Below are 24,059 nucleotides of genomic sequence, written 5' to 3'. Positions count from 1 at the left end.
ACTGAGGTCCCAGTTGCCAGCCTTATCCCATGTTTGCCTCTCTAACTCCTCAGGACTGTGTCTTGTTTATCTCGTAACCCACATCATTGGCCACAAATTGGTCTGCAGTCTCTTTCACAACGTGATGGACAGACTCTAAGATGGCCCTCATCATCCCTGTCTCCTGGCATTCGTGCCTGTGTTCATGCCCTTGAGTGTGCATAGGACCTATGATTTTTCCTCTGACCAACAGAATATGACAAAAGTGATGGGATGTCATTCCTATGCTATCCTATTACATAAGCTTCTGTCTTGCCAACAGACTTGTTCTCCTTCTGCCCCCGTGCTGGCTTTGAGGAAGCAAATGGTTATACTGGGGAACCCCAACATGCTAAGAAGCTGCGGGCAGCCTCTAGAAGCTGAAGAAGCCTCCACTAAAAAACTTCTACAGATGCAAAGAACTGAATTCACCAACAACCTGAAGGAGTTTGGAAGTAAATATTTCCACAATAAAGCCTCGGATGAGAATTCAGACCCAGCCAACACCTGGATTGCAGCCAGATGAGACCCTGAAGCAAAGAACTCAGTTAAGTCATGCCAGAACTTCTGACTGACAGACCCTAGATAATGGTAAATGTGCATTATTTTAAGCTTCTAAATTTATGGTAATTTGCTTTGTAGCAATTTATAACTAATACACATGAACAGGAGAAACTAATATCAGCCATGGACTTCAAACAGTGAACCTATCTCTGGTCCCATGTCCTTAGAAAGAGTACTTTTTATCTCTTTGTCCTCTTTACCCTGCAGGGGTCAAATTTCCAGACACTACTACCAGCTCCCAGTTCTGTGCCCAGCAGGCCTGTGGTCCCAGCCTTATGCAAAGCTTTGTGTTGCTCCTCACTTTCTGGCTTATAGAGATGTTTACATTGTTTTTAAATTCTTTGCTAAGTTATTTTCTTCTTCTATTTATATTTGACCTGTTTATGCTTTGTGTTTGGAATAAAGGAGAATGAGTTTTGTATTCATCTTGGCCAACAGTCTTTTTTAAAAAATAACTAGTTTTATCAATTCCATTTTCTGTTTACAAAAGCAATAGATACCTTGCTTATTAACTTCTGCCTTAAAACTACCCTAGGAGTTCTAATTAATTCTTTGTAAGATGGATAAGCATACTCCATGCTATTTCTTTACTGAATTCAGCTATAAATCTTGGAAATAATGCATAGAAGCAGCTATTGAGGACTCTGAAATATAAATGGTACTAGGAAGATAGGCAAAGAATAGAATTTGAAGTACCACTGAATTGGGGGTGAGTTTGCCATTTATTCTTCTTCAGTATCCCCTGACACAGACTCCAGGTAGCTCACAATCCCAAAATGAGTGCCGAGGTATGAAGACAGATCCAGAAGAAGCTCTTAGTTCTGGCTCAAAGACTAGAAAAGGGGTCTCCTCACACTCAAAAAGAATAGGAGGAAACCTCTATATTTTTTCTTTTCTTCATTCTCTCCCATCCCATCCCTCAAACAATCCCTCAGCCAAAACTCTAACTGAGGGGAAACTTCATCTTAAGGTAGGAGAACTGTGGTCTCAAAATGGTGTGGTAAATACCCACTTCTTTTCACTCTCTCTGTGCTCCTGACACTTTGTCCTGAACAAAATTGCTGTCACAGGAAGAATGCAGCAGAGTAAATAAAGTCCAAATTTTCTAGCTAAAGACCCTAAAAGGGGAGCTCCAAGAAACTGAAAGTACCAGGGAGATCATGAAAAGGCAGGAGCTTGGGAAACAACCCCATGAGGTTGATTATAAATTCCTGGCTCATTTCCAAGAAGTAGCATGTGCATAGGTCTGACCTTAAACAGCATACCATATACTTTGAGAAATGAACTATGGATAGTATGCCACCAAGGACCAGGAATGACCACTGGGTGACATACATTTAGGACAAATCCAAATAGCACTGCAAAAGTTTTAAAAACTGAACTTACCACAGAAAGCTGACAGGAACATGCAGCCTGAATCTAACCAGATTTATTATTTGCTAAAGCAAAAATATCAACATTCCATTAGAATTTATATAAGATGCAGAGTCTTATAAGATAATACTCAAAATGGCCAAGATACAAACCAAAAGTACTTGTCATATGAAGAACCAGGAAAATGTCAATGTCTCACAAACGAAAAGATAATTAACAGATGCCAATCCTTAAATGACACAGATGTTATAATTTTCTGACAAGATTTTAAAGCAGCTATTTTTAAAAAGTGTGAACAATTAATTGCAAATACTCTTGAAATGACTGGAAAGACAGAAAGTCTAGCAAAGAAATAGAAAATAAAAAAGAATCAAATAGAAATTTTAGAACTGAAAAAATTATTCCCCGCTTCTCACCTACTGAAACAAAACAAATCTCACTGAATGGCTCAATAGCAGAATGGAGATGGCAGAGAAAAGAGTCAGTAAACTTGAAGATAAATCACTAAAGATAGGTCCAATCTGAACTAGAAAGAAAGAAGAAAAAAAATTGAAACGATGGACAGAGTCTTGGGGACTTATGGGACAATTCTGAAAAGCTCTAACATTTGTCTCATCAGAGTCTCAGACAGGAGATATAGGCTGGGTGCGGTGGCTCATGACTATAATCCTAGCATTTTGGGAGGCTAAGGTGGGAGGATCGCTTGAGACCAGAAGTTCAAGACCAGCCTGGACAATGCAAGACACTGTCTCTAAAAAAATACAAAACTTAGCCAGGTGTGGTGGTGCATACCTGTAGTCCTAGCTACTTGGGAGGCTGAAGCAGGAGGATCACTTAAGCCCAGGAGTTTCAGGTTGCAGTGAGCTATGATGATGCCACTGTACTCTAGCTTGGGCAACAGAATGAGATCCTGTCTCAAAAAGAAAAAAAAAAAATGAGGAGAAATAGAACACTACAGAAAAAAAATATTTGAAGAAAAATTGGCTGAAAACTTAGATGAATTGAAAGACATAAATACATAAAATCAAGAAGACCAGAAAAGCCCAAACAGCCCAAACAGAAAAGCCCAAAGAAATCATCCATGCCCAGATACAACATAAACTGCTGAAAATTAAAGACCAATAAATAGTCTTAAAAGGAAAGCCACAGGAACACTTAAAGTGAAGCAATGAAACAATGATTTGAAAACTATAGATTTCTTATCAGAAACCATGGAAGCCATAAAGGAGTGGCACAACATTTTTCAAGTGCTGAAAGAAGAGAATTTTCAACCCAAAATTCTATGTCCAGTGAAAGTATTTTTTAGGAATGAATATGAAATAAAGACATTTTCACTATAAAAGGAATGAAATAATGTCATTTGCAGCAACTTGGATGGAACTGGAAACCATTATCTTAAGTATCTCAGGAATGGAAAACCAAACACTATAAATTCTCACTAATCAGTGGGAGCTAAATGATGGGTACGCATGGGCACAAAGAGATATAAAGGACATGGGAAACCAAGAAGCGGGGAGGATAAGAGGAGAGGTGTGGGATACAAACTTACCTATTGGGTACAATGAATGCTATTCTGATGATGGACCCACTAAAAGCCCTGACTTAAAGATTATACAAAGTATCTGTGTAACAAAAACATTTGTTTCCCCTTAATATTTTGAAATAAAAAAGAGACATATTCAGATGAAGAAAAATTAAGAGAATTCATAATCAGCAGACCTGTTCTAAAAGAATTTCTGAAGGTCTTCAGACAAAAAGAACCAACACCAGAAGGAAATGTGGAACACCAGGAATGAAGAAAGAGAAATAGAAATAGTAAATATTTGGGTAGATATAGTAGACTATTTTTCTCCTCTTTATTTTCTTCAAATATATTTGACATTGAAAGCAAAATTTATAACATTGTCTGATGGGATTATCAATGTAGGTAGATATGATATATAAGACAACTACAACATAAATACAGAAGGGTAAAGAAATCTATACAGTAGTAAGGTTTCTACATCTGAAGTAGTAAAATATTGATAAAAGAAGTAATAAATATAACAACTACAAAGAACAAAGTAAACATCACCCATAATAGCCCTCTAGAGATAATTATAGTTTGGTGTTTATCATTTCTAATTTTTTCTGGCAAATAGATATACATACTGATAAAAACATGTACTTTTTAAAGAAAAGATGGGATTAGAGTGTCCGTGTAGTCTTGTGATCTACTCCTCACAACATTTTGTTGAGGTCTTTATATAATATTGAATCTATGCATATGAATATATATGGGTGTGTTCCTTGTGTTCCTTTTTAACAGCTACATAATATATTGTATAGTTGAATCATCACTTATTAATATTTAACCAGTCACTATTTTTAACATGAAATTTGTTTCCAGTGTTTTTGTATCATAAATATATGGTAAGATAAACATAGATTATTATAAAGCATATTTTTTGTACACTGGTCTGATTATTTTCTTAGGATAATATCCTGGAAATGGAATAACTGATTTTGTTGTAACATTTATTACCAGAGTGCCTTCCACCATGGTCGTTACTTCACCTACATACTGCAATTCTCCAACAAGGTCCATATCCTTGTGCTTCATGCAGTTCTAATCTCCAGTTAGTCTCTTTTTATTTCTCTAATTTATGCAACATCCAAACTCTTTATTGATCCTGTGTTGCTGCTGTTGGAAGTCTCAACTCTATCCCCTCTAGAGCAGAGCCAGAAATTCCTCTTAGAAAAATTTCCATTCACCATAACCTCAAATCTCTCTAACGTAATTTTTCAACCTAAATTCCATGTGTAATGTGGGTCTCAGAATATGCAGCTGCCCCTGACGTTTGGTACCTGGACATGTCTGAATTCTTAACTGAAACCTTAGACCACACACTACTGAGCTCACATGCCTCTGGAGCCTTTAGCTGAGGTTGTAGTTTTAACTTACTGCCACCTGAGCCTATTCTAGTGTAAAAGCTTCAAAATTTACTTAATTTGCTGCACTATACCAAATGTCAGTCTTATTGAGATACAAGACATGTTTCAGGATCTCAATCTCAGTATCTTCAACAATCAGCTTCCCACTTTCTAAGGTTCACACAGGAGACTGGCAGTGGGCACATTTCAGGGCCAGTAGTTCTTAGCCAGGAGGGAACCTCAGAACCATCCGGGGCATTTTAGCAACATACAAGTATTGTCAAGTGAGGGGCTCAGGCATGTGGATGGCAACAAAATTTCCCTCATAAAACAGCTGCTCCAGCACTAGACAAATAAAAACTGCTTTTTAGTTATACAGCTTGGTCTTAACCTAGTGGTTCTCAACCTTGGATGAACATTCAGATATCACAAGGGTGGTTTTAAATAGCACTAGTGCCTGAACCAGACTCCAGAGATCCTGATCCCTAATCCTAACCCGACCCTATCTCTGGCCCTAACCCTAACCCTACCCTGATATAATTGTTCTGAGGTATGTCCTAGGCCATGAGAATTTTAGAAGCTGCCCAAGTGATTCTAATGTTCAGGCAGGCTGAGAACCATTGAAAATCTTAATATGGAAACTTGATTCCAGACAGCTGGGCTGGACCATGGCTAGAAGAAAGAATAGAGATGACAGAGGCCACAGGTTCATTTCCAGAGAAAGGTGGTGCCCTCTTCTAAATGTAGAAAGAAGCCCTGGAATCCTTGATCCTAAAGTAGGTGCAGGACAGCTACCCAGAGAATGCTGAGTGAAGCAGATAGGAGTCTAGGCTCTAGGCCACACCTTCCTGGAGTCGCCACTCATTCCTGGTAAAATATCACCAAACTTGCCACTGTTCCATAAAAAGCAGGAGCAAATATGTGCGTGTGTTTATAATTTTCCACACCAAACATAGAAAATAATGATTCAACTTTCAGCATGTATAAAATTTTGTGTTTCAGGATTGTTTTATTTCAAATTACATCTCGAAGAAAATGCATTATTTTTTACTGGATAAAAGTGCCTCCCTACTGATTCCTGGACCTTTCTCTGAAGCCTGAATAGAAGCATTGTAACTTTAATGGCTAAAGGGCTGGTCTGGAAATTCTCCCCTCAATTGCAGAAAGGGAAAAAGAACAAAACCAAGCAACCAAACAAAGCAAACAAATAAACAAACCATCACAACACAAAAACCTTGGGGTGAACAAAGATACATATTGGATTGGGAGAGTGATAGATCTGGTATTCAGAGGGGAGGAGTGTGGAGAAAGAGAGAGAGAGAGAGAGAGAGAGACCCTATAGGAAGGAACCAAGCAGCCTGTCTCCTTCCTTGTATCCCTCCATCTCATTACCTAGAAAATAAAGGGTCCCTGCCTGTCCTGAACCCTGGTAATGTAGGACAAGGTACAGTGGGACTTATGGTTTTTAAAACCTTTTTAGTTTGAAATAATTTCAAATGAACAGAAAAATCACAAGAACAGTATAAAGAACTCTCATATACACTTTACCTAGGTTCATCAATTGCTAATATTATGCCACATTTACTTTCTCTCCACCTATCTATTGATAGACCTGTATATCTCTTTATATATATACTCGCTGAAGCCTTTCAGAGGAAGTTGCAGGTAACATCCTCTTTTGTTCCTACTTTATCTTTAAATTCAAATTTCACCAGCTGTCCCAATCATGTCTCTCATGACACATTTTTCCCCTCAATCCAGGACCACAAATTGCACTTATTTTTTTTCTTGCTTTAATTCTTCTATATTACCACAGTAATATATTTAACAAAGTCCAAGAGATTACTGATAATAACAACCTATGACTTCACATTAATGGGGCTATCAACAACAAACTGTTCAGTGAAGTAACTAGAAAAACGTTCCAATATAAAGAGTGATTTGCTATTCTATTTACACAGTATTGAAACCATCAAAACATTTAAACACCCAGAAAGTTCAAAGTAGTACTAAATAATAATTGATAACTCTGAAATACTGCAACATCTTTAAATACCTTCTAAATGACCAAAAACAGATGAAATTTTGTTCAGTATAACTTCACTGAAGTTTTTTTACCCAGAACTGTATTTTTAAATTGGTAACCCATGTACAATATATATGAAACCTTTAAGTGACTAGATTGTTCAATAAATAAAACTCCATATTGCTTTACTATTACAAACTAATGAGCTTATAATTCAGAGAAACCTTTTTAAGAAATTCTAGCCTATAGAATGACATGTTCAAATTGTTTGGTCCTATTAATTTCTTTAGCAAAACCTCTAATTTCCTTATAAGATATTTAATTCCTCTGAATATCATCTTTAAAGGGCCTGACTTGATTTTTGTCAAAAAAAGATCACAAATAAAACTTAAGCCTCCAGTCTCCAGTCTACACATGCTTCCTGAGTTTCAGCTCAGTGAGCACACTGACCTTCCCAGGAATTTTCCACGGTACCAACTTTAATACTTTCCACAAAGTATCCTGTCCTTCTCTAGGCTTTTGGTAGAATGTGATGTTAATCATGACATGTGGTATTCCTTACATAACCTGCCAAAAAGTGATTATCTCCTTAGAAGAAAAGCCATGGGCTGCAATCACACGTCTGAGTTGACAGACATCCAAATGGATTCTATATAAAAAGAAAAGGTTTATGCATTCTGGAATATGAATGTCCACTTTTAATAAATCCAAAGAGATCCCAACATAAACTTCTTCAAACTTGATGGGTTTTACGTGACCCATCATTTCACAAATCCTTGGCACCAAATCTCTGGACATTATATAACCCACCCCACTGCCGTCGGGAGGGAACACCTTGAAAGGATACTCCTAGTATGAAATATGGGGTTTTTGGCAAAAATCCTCTATAGGAATAATTATCAATTAGAGGATAACCTGTGGAAAAACTTCTCTGAGTGGTTTAGGTTTAAAAGATATTTCACTAAATTGCCAGTATTGATGAAAACATTAGTGTCTGTCTTCATGATATACTCGGCATTGGGGCAAAGTTACCCACCTGAATGCCATAATGGTTTTCAAGGTCAGGTTATTGTATGTATCTAAAAAATCTTGTCAGATTATATCGCCACAAAGGTGTTCATCCTCTAAAGACAATGCTAACATTTTGTCTTCCTTTTCAGTCTGTTGGCCTACTAAGAAAAATGTAAGAACCTCCTATCTTCACCAAGACTTTTTGTCACCCCAAATAACTCTGATGGCCTGTCTGGCTTTCACATCTGAGGGGTGAGAGGGCACCTGAATGACCAGAAATGGGTGTTGATGAAAGCAGTCTGAATGCTCTGGCAGTGTGAAGCGGAAGTCTTGTCTATAAATCGGCTCATAATGGTAGAAGCACATCCAATTTACGCGTTCTGTCACACCGTAGTGGGGAAAGCGGAGGTACCACATCATAAGGAAACTCAGGAGTAACAGCAGCAGGAGACGCCATTTGAGGGATGGCAGGGACATCCTACTCAGAAGCCAGGGTCATCCACAGCAGCTCTGAAGCACGTGAGCCGCAGGGTCTTCTTGATTTGTTTCTTTTGAATAAAAGACCTTCAATTTGCCCGATTGAACGAACGTTCAGCAGTATGCAATTGTAAAAAATAATGCCTACTAAAAAACAGAGAACCCCAGATTGGCTTAAAATTCTGTCTTATACTGCTTATAAGAAACACTTCTGTAGAGTTTCAGATGAAATGAAAGCACTAGCTGAAGTTTTTTGTTGTTTTCTGTATTCCATGCTTTAATTAAAATACTCAGATTTGCTGTGAACTACTCTGAAACAGAAAAAAAAAAAAAAGACATGGTTTGGTAATTTCCTCCTTGATAATAGCTTTTCCTGACAAAGCAGCCACCCCCTAAGGCAGCCACTCTCGTGTTGCCCAGGGCTGCTTCTCCTGCTCACTCATTGGTGTGGGGGGAGCCCCAGGGCGCGGCAGCTCCCACAAATTGCATTTAGTTGTTATGTCTTTTTAGTATCTTTTAATCTGGAACAGTTCCTCAGCCTTTCTTTATCTTTCATGACAATGAATTTTTAAAGGGTACAGGTTAGTTGTTTTGTAGATCAAGCTAGTTTTAAAACTTCATAACAGGTTGGAAATGCGTGGGAGCCATAGAGAAGGGCCTGGTCCAAAGGCCGATGGCCTTATCATTACAGCACTGCTCAATCAGCTGTAGGTCTGGAGATGTGGCAGCATGTCCATGGCCCCAAAGAGTGTGAAGGATGTTGAGGAGTGCCGAGGGTGGCGAGGGTGGCGGACTTAAAGAAAGGGAGGCTGGCATGAGGGTGATCCAAAATTGAATTTGGCTATAGAGTTAGGGAAGGGTTTTAGGCCATCTGTGAGTGGTATCAGATTCAGCCCTGCAGGTAAGGGGTCCTTGGGAGCTGGACTTGGGCTGTCTGAGCCCCTTCAGGGGAAGGGGATTTGGTGGGGAAGGGCTCTCCTAGAAGAACCTAGCTTAGGGTAAGCAAACCAGAAAGGTTCATTCTCTACCTTCCCCTAGCACTCTGGCTCAATGGTGGTTTTAGATTTTTCCCATCCCTCCAATACCATAAAGGAAATGTGCAAGGGAGAGGGAAAGAAGATGTCAGTTTTGCTAGATGCTTGAGTTTCATTTTCAGATTTATTTGAAACCAGCCCTCCTCCTATACTCCATGCTCTCCAAGCTCATGGTTCTGGAACTTCACCATATTTACATAATATAGAATATTTTTAATTACTCTTGACCTTTTCACAGACAATATTTTGGAATTCCTAGGCCCCCCTCTTTCTCCTGCTGAACTTTTGCTTCTCCTTCAGAAAGTGGCTCAGCAGTTATCACCTCTGCAAAAGTATCCAAATTCTTCCAGGAGTTGTTTGTTGCATGCTGCTTTGTTCTTCTGTTAGCCTCAACACTTTTTCGTATCTTGTTATAATATTTAGAATGTGATGTTTTGTTTTGTTTTTAAAACATGGCTTAGCTTTCTGGAAACTTACATAGAAAATAAATTCTTTTCTTAATCGTATATCTCCAGGGTCCAGCCTAGTGTTTGCCATAGAGAAGCTGACCAATAAATTCTCACTGTGTGAATAAATGACTACACTTAAAAATGACTGAATGGGTAAAATTAACATGATTAGCTTGAATCATTGAAAATCATCTATAAGAACCCAACTGAATTTATATTTCTTTAACATTGGTCAAAGAAGTAGTTATGCTTTCTTAAAGGCAAGACCATATGCAAATAGCCACCAAAAATACCAGAGTGCCATCTATTGGTAAACATGTTAGCAGACAGAAAAGGCACCCAGAAGCCACGTAAAATATACCCTGAGTAATGTGCCCCTTATGTAGGTTATATAAAATGTGAAAGATGGAAACAAAATTGAGAGATGTGGTTATGGCATTTTCCTGGAAAATTGGAAAATACTTTTTCCTAATAATTTATGTAAAATATAATGATATTTTTAAATGCAGAAGAAAACAGGATAACAAAAAACATTATAGTTACAATAAATTATTGAAAGCTTTCTCCACTTCTGCCCCTTCTCTCCAAAGTTGGAATGAATCAAGGATGTCAATGATCATATTTTGTGTTCAATATTATATATTAATCTCCTGTGTTATTAATCTGTCCCTTCTTTTTATTGCTGTCAAAGAAGGGTATTTTTCCTGTTCTCCCCTTCTTTTCAGAAGAAGCTGAGTGCAAAAGATACGAGTAACGTCACTGGTTTTCTTCTAAATCTTATGGGCTCCACTTCCCACAGTAGTTTCACTTCTGAGTTTTGTCTGGCCTGAGTTAACTTTCTCACCCAGGCCCCAGGAAGCGGCAGCTACAGATGGGACTAGCAGCAAATACACGACTGTCTGAGTGGTGAAGGTTGTGGAAAAGTTCACAAATAAGCTTTTACTTTTCTTGGAGATTCAAATTTAGTTTATTCATATGCAGTGCAATATCAGTGGGAAAATATAAATCACAATGCCATGTTTTATCTTTAATTATATTTGGTAAGCATTCCTTTTCTTTCAAGAATACTTGGAGTTAACAGTATAGTCAATCTTTGTAAAACTCCTCCACAGTTCAATCAGTAAGCATTGGCAAACACAAAGTAATTAAATTCATTTTCATCAGTTTTTTATCACTAGTTCCCTAAACTATTAATAGTAACAAGTCATAGTATTTGCATGTATATACTGAATGATTTTGACAACTGAACACATGACACATTTTATAAAGTCAGCTTAGGAAAACTGAGCACAATTTTTTCAATACGTATCAAACATTGAAATAAAGAAATAAGGGAAATATCATTTTTATTTCCTAATTCCAAAAAATTGAAATTTTGACTTCAAACAGCTGAAACACCATCCATTGTGACAAACTAATATTTTTATATCTAGCTGAAATTCTTCTTTAGCAGATATAAAAGACTGAAAAATATCTATCTCACAAGGTTGATTTTTTTTTCAACTAATAAACTTTATTTTTTAGAGTAGCACAGCAAAATTGAGCATAAAGTACAGAATTCCCATATACCCTTTGTCCTCACATACACACAACCTCCTCTTCTATAGGCATCTATCACCACAGTGGTACATCTGTTACACTGAACCTACAGTGACACATCATTATCAGCCAAATTCCATAGTTTACATTAGGGTTTACTCTTGGTGTTGTACATTATGTGAGTTTCGACAAATGTATAATGACATGTATCCATCATTATAGTATCATATAGAATAGTTTCACTGTCCTAAAAATCCTCTGTGCTCTGCCTATTCATCCCTTTCTCCTCCCAACCTCTGGTGACCACTAATCTTACTGGCTCCATAGTTCTGCCTTTTTCAAAATGTCATATAGTTAAAATTGTACAGTATGTAGCCTTTTCAGATTGGCTTCTTTCACTTAGTATTATGCATTTAAGGTTCTTCCATGTCTTTTCATGGCTTGATAGCTCATTTTTTTTAGTGCTAAATAATATTCCACAGTTTAGATGTACCACAGTGTACCCATTTACTACTAAAGGATATCTTGGTTGTTTCTAAGTTTTGGCAATTATGAAGAAAGCTGCTATAAACATCTGTGTGTAGGTTTTTGTGTGGACATGTTTTCAACTCCTTTGGATAAATACTAAGGAGTGAGATTGGTGAATCTTATGGTAAAAATGTTTAATTTTGTAAAAAACCACAAAGTGGTTGTACCATTTTGCATTCCCACCAGCAATGACCAAGAGTTCCTATTACTCCACATCTTCACCAACATTTGGTGTTTCCAGTGTCCTGGATTTTAGCCATTCTGTACTATTAGGGATGTAGTGCTATCTCACTGTTGTTTTAATTTGCAATTCTCTAATGAAAGGATGTGGAGCATCTTTTCATAAAGATGTACTTGCATCTATATAGCTTCTTTGGTGAAGTGTCTGTTCTGGTCATTGACCTATTTTTACTTACTTACTTATTTTTAATTATGACTGGAAAAGACTTCAAAATTGGCCCATTTTTAAATCAGCTAGTTCATTTTCATATTGTTGAGTTTTAAGTGTTCTTTGTATATTTCAGGTAACAGTCCTTTATTAGATGTGTCTTTTGCAACATTTTCTCCTAATCTGTGGCTTGTCTTCAACATTTCTTTGTAAATTTGCAAGTCCTTTGAGGAAAAAGAAATGTTCCCAAAAATTAATTGGGTAGTCTCATATCACAAGACTACTCTAAAGCAAAAGAAAAGCAATTACAAGTTTTCAAATTTTCAATCAATTGATCTTTGCTATTGTTAGCAAGGTCTTCTATTCTTAGCAATTGTTTGGTGACTTGATCTTTCACTTTCTGCAAAAAAATATTTTTTTAGCTTTTTCTCAGTTTAATAACAAAGGTTCCATAACTGAAATAATAGTTTCTCTTTACCATCTCTCCTTATAAATTATTTATTTATTTATTTATTTATTTTGTGCAAGAATCCAAGCCATTTTTATAGCTGGCCAAAGTTACTAGCTCAGATCCTATTAAGTAGCATTTAAAATTTTTTGTTGAATATTTGATTTTTATTTCAGGCAACTGACATCTACTCTTTTGCAGTGTTGGACAATGCACTATGCACTTACACAAATGCACTATGTATTTGCAGAAAATAGCTTTTAATATTGTCTACTTTATCATCTTACAAATGTTTTATCCACAATACACAATTTTGTTTTGTTCTGCTGCAGCATATTTGTAATTGCCATTCATCATGAAATTTGTGACATACCTTCTTCTACTCTCCTTTTTTCTTTATTGCTCTGGTTATAGCACTAGCTTTGCATATCCACCCAATTCTGTATCACTAATATGCTTTCATTTAAAAATTTTAAATTTTCCCATATTTCTTTTAATTATAAAATAACTTAGTAATATTAACTTGTTTAATGAATGATAAATATTAAATGTTAAATAGGATCTATTAAATACTTAAATAAAATAATTAAAATATCAGTATTTCAGTTTAATTACTAATTAAAATTCACAGTTATCACTGTAACTTCTAATGTCTGCATAAAATATTTTTTAATATATTTTTAACACATTACACTATCACCACAAAAGTGCTGTGATGAAAAGATGTATATTGGAATATGCTTTCTGGTTAGGAGAGTATTTCTGCTTTTGTAACAAAGGAAGAGTCCTTCAGGCCCCTCCATTCTGTCATATGTGAGAATTGCATGTCCCCTCATCACTCTAGTCCACAGGCAGGGTCCTCAGTGTTCAGAATGCCTTCTCTTTCCCCTTGCCTTGTGTCTCTTTTCTCCAAGACCCAAACTCCCTGAGGACAGGACTGTTTTTTACATCCTGGTGACACTCCTGAGCATCTGCTTTAGTGCATTGGACACTCTGGGTCCACTGAAGATATTCAGTGAAGTTTGAAAATAAATATTTTCACCTTTCTATGGTACAGTGAAATCAGTCCAATCTCTGATTTCACTTTTCAACTGGGTGAAAGTGAACCAGTGACCATACCTCTGGGCCTCCGTTTCCTCAAATGTTAATATTGGGGCAATAGTTCCTGGTTGTGGTGAGAAGTGTTCACGCACAAAATGCTAGGCATATAACACAATAAACGGGCTTTTCTCTAAGTTATATAATGACTGCAAAGGACTTTCATATATACACCTGCTAAAGAAGAATTCTTGGGTCACCATCACTTAATCTATTATGTGGGATCATGGGTAAGTCAATCCTTTCTCTGGGCTTCAGAAAAAAGTATGAACTCGATTTCAGGGACCACAAAGAAAAGTATTCATATTGTGTAGGGCTCAGCCGAGATCACTGGTTCTTGACTTTGCAGCACATTCTGGTCATCTGGACAGCTTTTTAATAGTTATTAAAAATAACCTACCGATGCCTTGGCCTGCTCCATACAAATTAGAGAGGGATGGGGGTTCTGGGGGTGCTCAGAGGATTGATATCTTGCAACTCTGGAATGGCAGTGAAGGGGCTTCTCAACCCTGAGGGTATCATCAGGTATCAGTTATCTGGCCTTAATCCAGGCCCACGCCCCCCTCAGTAAGCCCCAAGAGCCTCAGATAAACCCCAAGATCGACTTCCGCACATTGTCTCCCACCCCGCCCCCGCCGCCGCCGCCTCCCCCTGCCTCCGCCTCTAACTCAGTAAGTACCTCCCTTTCCAGATGTGAATCCTGGGGTCGAGTTCAAGGTCACATGGGCCTCCCCTTGGCGACTGGACCAGGCTTCGGGCTGCCGCTGGACCTGCGGTTGGAAGGCGCCGGGGCACCGAGGACCCCCAGCTGGATCCGGGCGGGCTGCAGGACCCGCGGGGCGCCCGGAACCGCGGCTTCCTCTTCGCGTCCGCAGGCCTGCGGTCGAAGGCCGAATCCAGGCCTCCGCGGGATCCGCCAACTAACGGGGAGGCCGTTCTGTGAGGCTGTGGGGAAATTTAGGGTACCCTTTTCCTGCCATTGCCACTGACATATTTCAGAAAACAGGCTGAAGTTCTGAAAGGACATGGTCAGGAGTTTATTTCTTACAAAGATGTTTCCCATGTTTTGTTAGTCCGTAGGAACAAATCATTTCCCTTGTTTGTGATTCTCACAACCGAAATTCGGCTACGAGACACGCGTTTAGAAAGCAGTGAGGGCTCCGAGACGGAGGATGACTCGCTGGATCGCGGCTGAAGGCCAGACTCAACAGGGCTTAGGGGCAGATGACCGCCCGAGGCCGGACTCCATCGCCAGCGGGCAACGAACCCTGATGGCGGCTCTGGACCCGTGCGCCGCGGGTGGTGTGGGGCCGCCCCTCACGCCGCAGCGACCCGCCCCCCTGCCCCGCCCCGCGCTGCGCCGGCCGCAGCCCCTGCCCGTACGGGCTCCAGCGCCCCCTACAGCCTCCAGTTGCCCTGTGCACGTCCCACACGAGGCTTGTCTTCTGGCGCCTCTGATTGGCTAGCTTCCTTCGCTCAGACCCAGCATCCTTTCATCTGATAGGCCACTTTTCGTCCCTCACCAGGCCTGGTATGAGTCTGGGAACCCTTTTCACTGCCCCAGGGTCTGAGGCCGGAATGCGGCACCCTGAGGAAAGTAACTAATCGGTTTCCGCTGATGCTTCTCTAGTCTTCAAGGGCGAGAGCTCCGGGAAAGGAGCTGATCCCGGTGCAATATCCGAGTGACGGGATGGAGACTACAGGACTGGGTTCGCTGGAGAGAAACGAGGTGAGTTAATAGATAGCAGGAGTGGGGTGGAGGGGGAGGGCAGGCCCTGGAAATACGGGCGGGGCGAGAATCCTGGGGAGGGCGGGGGCGAGGCTGGTGTGCAGGCTTAGAACGAGCTACCCCTCCTAGCCATGAAGCTGTGGTGTGCAATTGCTGACTTTTCCTGTGAAAGATTTCGAATGGAAAAGTATACAAACTAATGTAATGGCACTGTGCGTACGCAGCCCCCATATTTTTAAAGGTCAACATGTGACTATATCTACTTCAGGTGTTGTTTAAAGAAATAAAAGGTGACAAACCGGAGGAAGAACTCGCTCCAGTTCCCCGAAGAGGCATGCACGCTTCTGATGATTGGTTACGTTCTCTCAGTTCCTGTTTCTATTAAAAATATTTACGAAGTACTTTTCCAAATGTTAGGTGCAATATGACATCATTTAAACGAACTTTTTTATTTAAATGTTTTTTTTTTTCGTTTAAATGAATTTTTAAGGACAGGCAAATCAGTATCAATTGCTATCTTGTACTGACCTTTTGTATCTATCTAACCTCTTACCAGTTGCTTTTTTTCCTGTCTGGTATTGATTTCATTTTATCTGTGTAGATACATACTTACTGTTCGTTGAGTCCATTCCATTGAAAGAGTAAATCATAATGTATTCATATGTTGAACATTTAGGTTGTGTACTGTAACAGCGTGGATTTGGGAGAACTGACAGTCTCTGTCCCTGTAGTCTCAAGCTTTTTCTTATTCCTGTTATTCAGCATGGTGCTAAGACTCTTCCGTGTTGCTGTGCCTAATTTATCTGCAAAGTACTCCTCTCTGGTGTTTATCTCCCTGCTCCATTGTACCTTTTCACTCTCCCAATGACGGTCTTACAAATTCTAGCAGTTACTAAGTGCTGCCAGGTATTGCCCCAGCGTGTCACAGTTTTATGTCCCAGTTTTTATGTCCTTCCATATCCTTGCCAACCATGGTATTATCTAGCTTTTCAATTTGTGCTGGTCAAATAGGTGTAAAGTGATATCTTGTTACTGCTTTATTTGTCCATCTTTTTTTTTGGGGGGGGGTTCTATGAGTTGTAAACTTCTTTAAATAATTGTTAGCATTTTAGTTTCCTCATCTTCCTACTGCCAGATAGTATCCTTGGTCAATTTTTCTATTGAGTTGATTATATTTTCCTGTTAATTTTTCAAATATTGATATAGTCTGGATATTAATAGTTTTTTGGTTCTTGATATTTTAAATACCTTCCACAAATATGTTAATGTTGTCATAGATCCTTAATTGAACAGAAAAACCTTAATTTTAATGTAATCAAAATTATAAATTTTTACAATTATTTTAGCTTGTGTTTGTGGGACTTATTAGTACTTCAAGAAGTTCTTCCCTACTCCTAGTTCACAGAATGGCCTCTTTTATTTTCTTTTGCAAGCTTTAGAATTTACCTTACACTTTTAGGCATTTAATCCATCTACCTTTGAATGTGAGATCCAGTTTAATTTTTGTCATTCAGTGAGCTCGTTTTTTCTGGCATCCTCTACAAACTATCCGTCCTTTTCCCATCGATAGGTGCTGTCTCTTCTGTCCTCTCCAGCTGGCGCTTTGCTAGTAGCCTTCCTCGGGCCCTATCAGTAGGAGGTGCTGGAGGAAGGCTGGAATAGAAGGATGAGAGAAGACTTTTCCATTTACTTCCTGTTTTTCATGTTTGCTGACATCACCACAGCAAGGGTTCTTCATCATGGCAGCAGCAGTTGAATCCAGTGACAGCAGTTGTGTTTAGTCTGCAGATCTTCCATGCTCCTGAAATCAGCCTCATCATGTCTCTACAGACACATCAACAACGGTGGTCCAGCATCCACTCTTCAGATCTGGGTCCTAGTTCTGGGGGTCTCTTTGAAGAATCTTTTCTTTGTTCTCCCAACTCTAGAGGTGACAGCTGCTTTTGTCATTACTATCTCTGATACTTTAGTTCCCCTTTTCCCTTTTCAATCCTTTTATAACCAATTAACAACAATTTACATAAACTCCTTTGTTTAATTTCTGTGTAGTTTCTGGCTCCTGAGTGTACCCTGACTGACACACCCTTAGGCCTCAGAGGCAAGGGGAGGGAATCTGTAACCAGTGCCCAGGGGGAGCTGGCACTGTGGAGGAAGGGTTGCCCACCAGCACCAGGGCAGGCTATGCAGGGAGTAAGTAGACTGATTTCTCTTTTGCCACCTAAACTCCTGCTAGGCCTGCCTTTGGTCAAATCCAGCTGGAGCCAGAGGTCAGGGATGCCCAGCTAATGCCATCAGTAGAAGCCAATCTGCTAGGACACAGAGGTCAGAGATAGGCAGAACATGGATCTGGGTTTGGGGGAAACAGAATAAACCAGGTCAAGGATTCTTCTGTCAAGACCAATTTATATACTTAGAGCTTGGATCCGATGGTTGCTTTCTTCCTTAAATAGTATGCACTTGTTTTTGTCTGCCTTCTCTCCTGTACCTTCACCCTTTATTAACTTCTTACTCTTTATTATCTACACATAGCTCAGTCTCTGTCAGTTAAAAAAAAAATACTCCCTCTCTCCCACATCCACATCCACCTGCTGATGTCTCTCTTCCAAAGCTGACTTCATGGGAGACTCAGTTACACCCCCTGCCTATGTTTCATCACCTCCAAGTCAGGCTCAACCTACTAGAGCAAGGCCTCTACCCCTGCTATTTCTATGGCTCCATTATTGACAAAGTCACTAAGGACTTCTTTATTTATAAATCCAGAATGCTTTGCCTTTTTAGTTATCTTTTGGGCATCTCTACATATCTGTATTTGTTCTCATTCTCATTTTTTTCTCTCTACCTCAAAGAAAATCTGAGCCTTGCTGCTCTTTCAGCTGTAATCCAGGGTTATTAAACTGGAGTCCTGATGGTGTGGGGGAGAGGAAGCATTCTATAGTCAGAGCATTAATTCTTAGTCTTTTGGCGGGCCTGTATCTTGGGGCTGTGACCTTCACAAGTGTTTTATAAGAATATATCTATCCCCCTCCTTCCATACCCCAGACCTCTTCTCCTTTCCCTGGCTGCCCCATTCCAAATTTATTTCCACGAAACTGACTCCTGTTGACTATTTTTCCTCTCTTAGGTGAGACACGAAGCCTGGAGGAGGCTGCAGTGGGAGAAATTCCCTTCTCCCAACTGGGATGAGACTCTGGTAAAGTGTTTTCCCCTGGAGAATAGGCCTTTGTTTTGAAGAATGTTCTGGGTGTATTTCATAATCATTATTCTTCTCCTCTGCCTGCCCTAACCACAAGAGGATCTTTCTCAGATCTTTATTGCAAGAACCTGGTGGGCTTTCTGATGGTGAAGCCCACAAAAGTGTGGGAGCTCTCCTAAGACTGTGGCTGCCAGGAGTTTCTCACTCTCATGGGAGTTTGCACTCTGCCTCCAGCTGGTTGTCAAAGTTACCATTTAAATTTTCTCAAACATGTTACTGTTTGAGCTTCCAGAACATCACACACTCATGATTTTCTGCTATCTTGATGTTTGCAGTCTCTTTAGCAGATCTCCCTCCCTTGTACCATGGATATTGGTCATCTTAGGATCTGTCCTAGCCCCTCCACTTTTCTTGCTCTTTAAGAGTCAACACAGGATCTAACACTCACCCTGTCCTTTGTGTTCCCATTTTCATGAAGGAATGTTCCATACACCTGTTTGCTCCAGTTAAAAACCATGGTGTCATCCTTACTGTCTCACCTTTCTCATCCCCACATCTAAGCTGTTAATTCTACCTGCTAATTATCTCTTTTTCTTTCTAATTATCTCTTAAACCCATCAATTTCTCCAATTTCACCACTACTCTCCTGCTCTAATTGTCCATTATCTATCTTAGAATTACTGTGACATTTTCTTGCTTCCAGTTCTGCCTCACTCAGTTCATTAACTCCACAGCTGAATTGTGGATGTGCATTTCTGAACTATTACTGAATGTAGCAAAAGTAGTATGTAAAATATGTAGTAACCATGTAATATAAAAATATGAAATATGCAATAGAAATATATAAATGATCCCAACGCTAAGGAAACAATACTGATCAATAATTAAATAATTGGTGGACAATGAATGACAACATGTAACAAAGTATTCAGTAGGTTTTATAAGGTTCAGTAAATGTTCGGGAAGCTTGTTCAGGGGCTTGAAAGATGTGCCATTCTTTGAATTTTTAAAGAAGAGAGGGGATTGCAGATGAGAAAAAACAAAAATACATAACATGAAACAATATTTGTGTTTGTTTTAGGGGGGTCATGATGTGAAAGCTCGCTGTGTGGACAGTTCTGAGATTCAAGTGGTGAGGCCACGGCACATCTGGACACTGAGGTCGTAGACTTGGTCTGCAATTCCAGTGAAGGCCTTGTAAGTTTGAAACTGAACACCAAGGAACAATTGTGCTCTGCGTTCCAGGGGTTGGGGACAAATCTTACTGCCTTCAGAGGGATCCCTCAGACATCAGTGACTTGTGTGAAAGAGGCCTTTGTGCTCTGGGGAAGGAGGCCCTTCTTGAATGTTGGGACAAAACTTTTAAACAAGGAATTGTACCACATCTGGGCATGAAGCCAGAGAACTCTCTGAGAGCAGGGCTAAGGTTCTCAAAGACTTTCAAGGAGATTTCCAGCCTTTTCTATTCCAGTCTATTATTTTTTTTTTCCTAATTGACCATTTCATATATATGGAAGTTATTGGGTTTTTTTGCTTTTATATCTTGATACTTTAATAAATTTTTTGTTGTTTGTAGTTTTTCCATCAATTATTTGAATTTTCTACATATATGACCCCTACAAAGAAAACTATAATAGATTATTGAGAGAAATTAAACACAAACTAAATAATGGAAGAATATGTTATATTTATGGTTGAAGTTCTCAATATTTTAAAGGCATTGTTCCCAAACTGATCCATAAATCCAATGTAATCCTAATCAGATTTCTAATAAGTTTTATTGTAGGAATTGACAAACACGGTCCATATTTAATATGCAAATACAAAGGGCCAAAAATAGCCAGCACATTCTTGAAGAAAAACAAGGTAGAGCATCTGCTCTGGTGAATAGCAAAAGTGACAATAATCAAGACGGTGTGGTTTTGGTGCAAAAATAGACAAACAGACCAATGGAACAGACCTACATAAATATGAACATTGGTTTACATCTAAAGTGCCATCATACAACAATGGTTAAAGGACTCTTGTAGATAAATGGTATTGGGACAATTGTGTATACTTTTAAAAAGATGAAAAAAAAAAAAAAAAGAAACTCCTACTTCATACTATACAGAAAAAACTACCCAAGTAGATCTAAACATAAAAAGCAAAATAATAAAGCTTCTAAAAGTATGTAGTAAAAAATTAATCTTACCCAAAAAGAGGTCTAGCCTTTGCCCTCAGCTACTGGTAGGTGATCTCTAGGCTGTTGGAATGTCCTCCCTAATAAGGGTGTCTTTGTTTACCTGGAATCCTTGGCCACCAGACAGTCAACAATGTGATTTATAATGGGACCTTGGAGCCACACAGTATCTGTTCTATCTCTGGAGGGGCTGGACATTAAAGATCAGCCATATGAGCAATCATCCCTGGAGCTCCAATAAAATCCCTGAACCCTAAGGCTAAGGTGAGCTTCCTTGACTGGCAGTACAGTAGTTCCCGCTTATCCACTGTTTTTCTTTTTATGGTTTTAGTCACCTGCAGTAGACTGCAGTCCAAAAATATTGAGTGGTAAATTCCAGAAATAAACATTCATATAACTATTATAGTATATTGTTATAATTTTTCTATATTATCAGTTATTGTTAATCTCTTACTGTGTCTAATTTATAAATTAATCATAGGTATGAATGTATAAACAGTATATATAGGGTTCAGTACTATCTATTGTTTCAGGCATCCACTGGAGGTCCTCAAATGTATCCTTTGTGAATAAGTGGGGGGCACTACTGTACTTCATGTGTATTGTCACACATCAATGCTGGGAAAGTAAAGTCCATGATAGCACTGGAAGAGGATAACCAGAAGCTCACATTTGGAACTTACCTGGATTGTGCCTATTAGTTTCCTAGAGCTGCTGTAACAAAGTACTATAAGCTAGAGTGGCTTAAAACAAATGTATTGTCTTGTAGTTCTTGAAGCTAGAAATCTGAGATTAGGGAACTGGTAGAGCTATGCTTCCTCTGAAACCTGTAAGGGAATCCTTCCTTGCCTCTTGGTGGTTTGCTGGCAACTTTTGACATCCCTTAGTTTGCAGCTGCATAACTCCAATCTCTGCCTTTATCATCACATTGGCATTCTCCCTGTGTGTCTCTGTCTTCATTTGGCCATCTTATAAGGATACCAGTTCCTATAAGTCACAAGCCCATTGTACTCCACTATGACCTCATCTTAACTAATTATATTTGTAACCACCCTATTTCCAAATATAACCACATTCTGAGGTACTGGGTGTTAAACGTATCTTCTTAGAGTCAGGGAGAATGGGACACAATTCAATCCATAATACTGCCCTGTGTGCTTCTTTCCTTGGATGACTTTAATCTGTATCTTTTCACCATAATAAACTATAACCATGAATATAACAGCTTCCAGCAAGTTCTGAGAGTCCTCTTAGTAAATTATTGAACCTAAGGAAGTTGGGACCACTATCCCCCAACCACCCAACATACAATTGGTGTCAGAAGTAAGGATGACCTTGAGAACTATGTATTGTTCTCCTAATTTCACAAGAAGATATAAAATAAAATCTTTATGACCTTGGGATAGAAAATTATTTCTTAAATAAGACCAAAAAAAGCTCTAGCATAGTGTGATTGAGTACATTAAATTACCAACTTTGATTAATCAAAAGATAAGAGAGTAAAAAGACACGTCAAGGAGTAAGAGAAAATACCTGCAACACATAAAATGGACAAAGAGCTTGTGTCTGGAATTTAAGAATGGCTATTTTAAACCAGCAAGAAAACAAGCTGCTATGGTCTGAATTGTGTCCCCCCAAAATTCACATGTTGAACTCATAACACCAGTGTGACTATTGGAGATAGGGACTTTAGGAAGGTAATTAAGGAAGGTTAAATGAGGTCAAAAGGGTGGGGCCCTAATCAGATGGATCTGGTGTCCTTATAAGAGGAAGAGACCTGAGATCACTCTTCATGCGCAAATAAAGAGGCCAAATGAGGATGCATGGAGAAGGCGACTGCTGTGGTTTGAATGTGTTCCCCAAAGTTCATTTGTTGGAAACTTTTTTAACTTGAAATCCTTGTACCTTCTAATGAAAACTTAATTCTTAATGCAGCAGTGTTGAGAAGTGGGGTCTAATAAGAGGTGATTAGGTAATGAAGGCTTTGCCTTCATGAATGTATTAAAGTTATCACAGGAGTAGGTTTGTTATGGTGAGAATGAGTTTGTTATAAAAGTGAGTTCAGTCCTTTCTCTCAAGTGCTCTCTTGCCCGCCTGCCTTTGGTCCATGGGATGACATAGCAAGAAGGCCCTCACCAGATGCAGGCCTCTTGACTGTAGACTTCCCAGCCTCCAGAACTATAAGAAATAAATCTCTACTTTTTATAAATTACTCAGTCTCGGCTATTCTGTTATGACAGCACAAAACAGACTAAGACAGCAACCATCTGCAAGCCAAGAGTGCCCTCACCAAAAACTGACTCTGCTGACACCTCAAGTGTAGGATTTTTGGCCTCCAGAACTGTGAGGAAATAAATTCCACTTAAGCTACCTAGTCTGGTATTTTGTTATGGCAGCCCAAGCAGACTAATATACAGCCCAATTTTTTAAAAATGGGCAAAATATGTAAAATAAAATCACAATGAGATAGTACTGCACATCTGCTGCAATGGATAACACTAAAAGAGACTAGCAATTTCAATTTTTTAAAAAAACTATTGGGAAGGATGTGGAACAATAGGAATTCTCTTACATGTTTCACTCAATATTAGGTTTGTGAGGTTCATCCATGTCCGTGTATAAGTGTGGTTTTAATTTTCATTCATTTTTTATTCCAGTGCATGGAAACTTATACAACCACTTTCAAAAACAGTTTAGCATTTGACCCAACAATTCCACTCCTAGGTATACAAACAATAGATATGTGTGCACATATATACCAAGACACATACACAGGAATATTCATGGCATTGTTTGTAATAGCTGAAAAAGGGAAACAACCCAAATGTCCAGCAACAGTGGAATAGATACCTAAATTATGGTATATTCATAAAATGGATTATACAATAAAAATGAATTAGTCACTGTTACATACAGCAACACAGATGAATCTGTTCAAACCTAATGTTCTGAGTAAAAGATACCAGGCACCAAAGAGTATACACATTGTTTGGTTTCATTTTATATAAATATCAAAACTAGGCACACTGAATTACAGTGTTAGATATCATGATAGTGGTTTTATTTAGGAAAAATGGAGGGATTTGTG

At 38.9% G+C, this 24,059-nt stretch overlaps 1 long non-coding RNA gene and 1 pseudogene across 2 annotated transcripts; one reads left to right on the top strand and one right to left on the bottom strand.

The window, feature by feature from the left end:
• Positions 1-7,430: 7,430 nt before the first annotated feature.
• LOC138398800 (UDP-GalNAc:beta-1,3-N-acetylgalactosaminyltransferase 1-like) lies at positions 7,431-8,038 on the bottom strand (annotated as a pseudogene).
• A 7,383-nt stretch (positions 8,039-15,421) lies between these two features.
• On the top strand, positions 15,422-21,563 carry LOC138398940 (uncharacterized). Of its 2 annotated transcripts, XR_011236071.1 has the most exons (4): positions 15,422-15,596; positions 18,718-18,786; positions 19,871-19,986; positions 21,505-21,563. It is a non-coding gene; the product is annotated as an uncharacterized lncRNA (long non-coding RNA). The 2 variants fall into 2 exon arrangements; XR_011236070.1 differs by lacking the exon at positions 21,505-21,563 and having other exon boundaries at positions 19,871-20,312.
• Positions 21,564-24,059: the final 2,496 nt, after the last annotated feature.

This window comes from Eulemur rufifrons, chromosome 18 (assembly GCF_041146395.1).
Source record: "Eulemur rufifrons isolate Redbay chromosome 18, OSU_ERuf_1, whole genome shotgun sequence".
Lineage (NCBI taxonomy): Eukaryota > Metazoa > Chordata > Mammalia > Primates > Lemuridae > Eulemur > Eulemur rufifrons.
The sequence above is the reverse complement of the archived record's forward strand: the minus strand, read 5'-3'. Positions and strand labels throughout refer to the sequence as shown.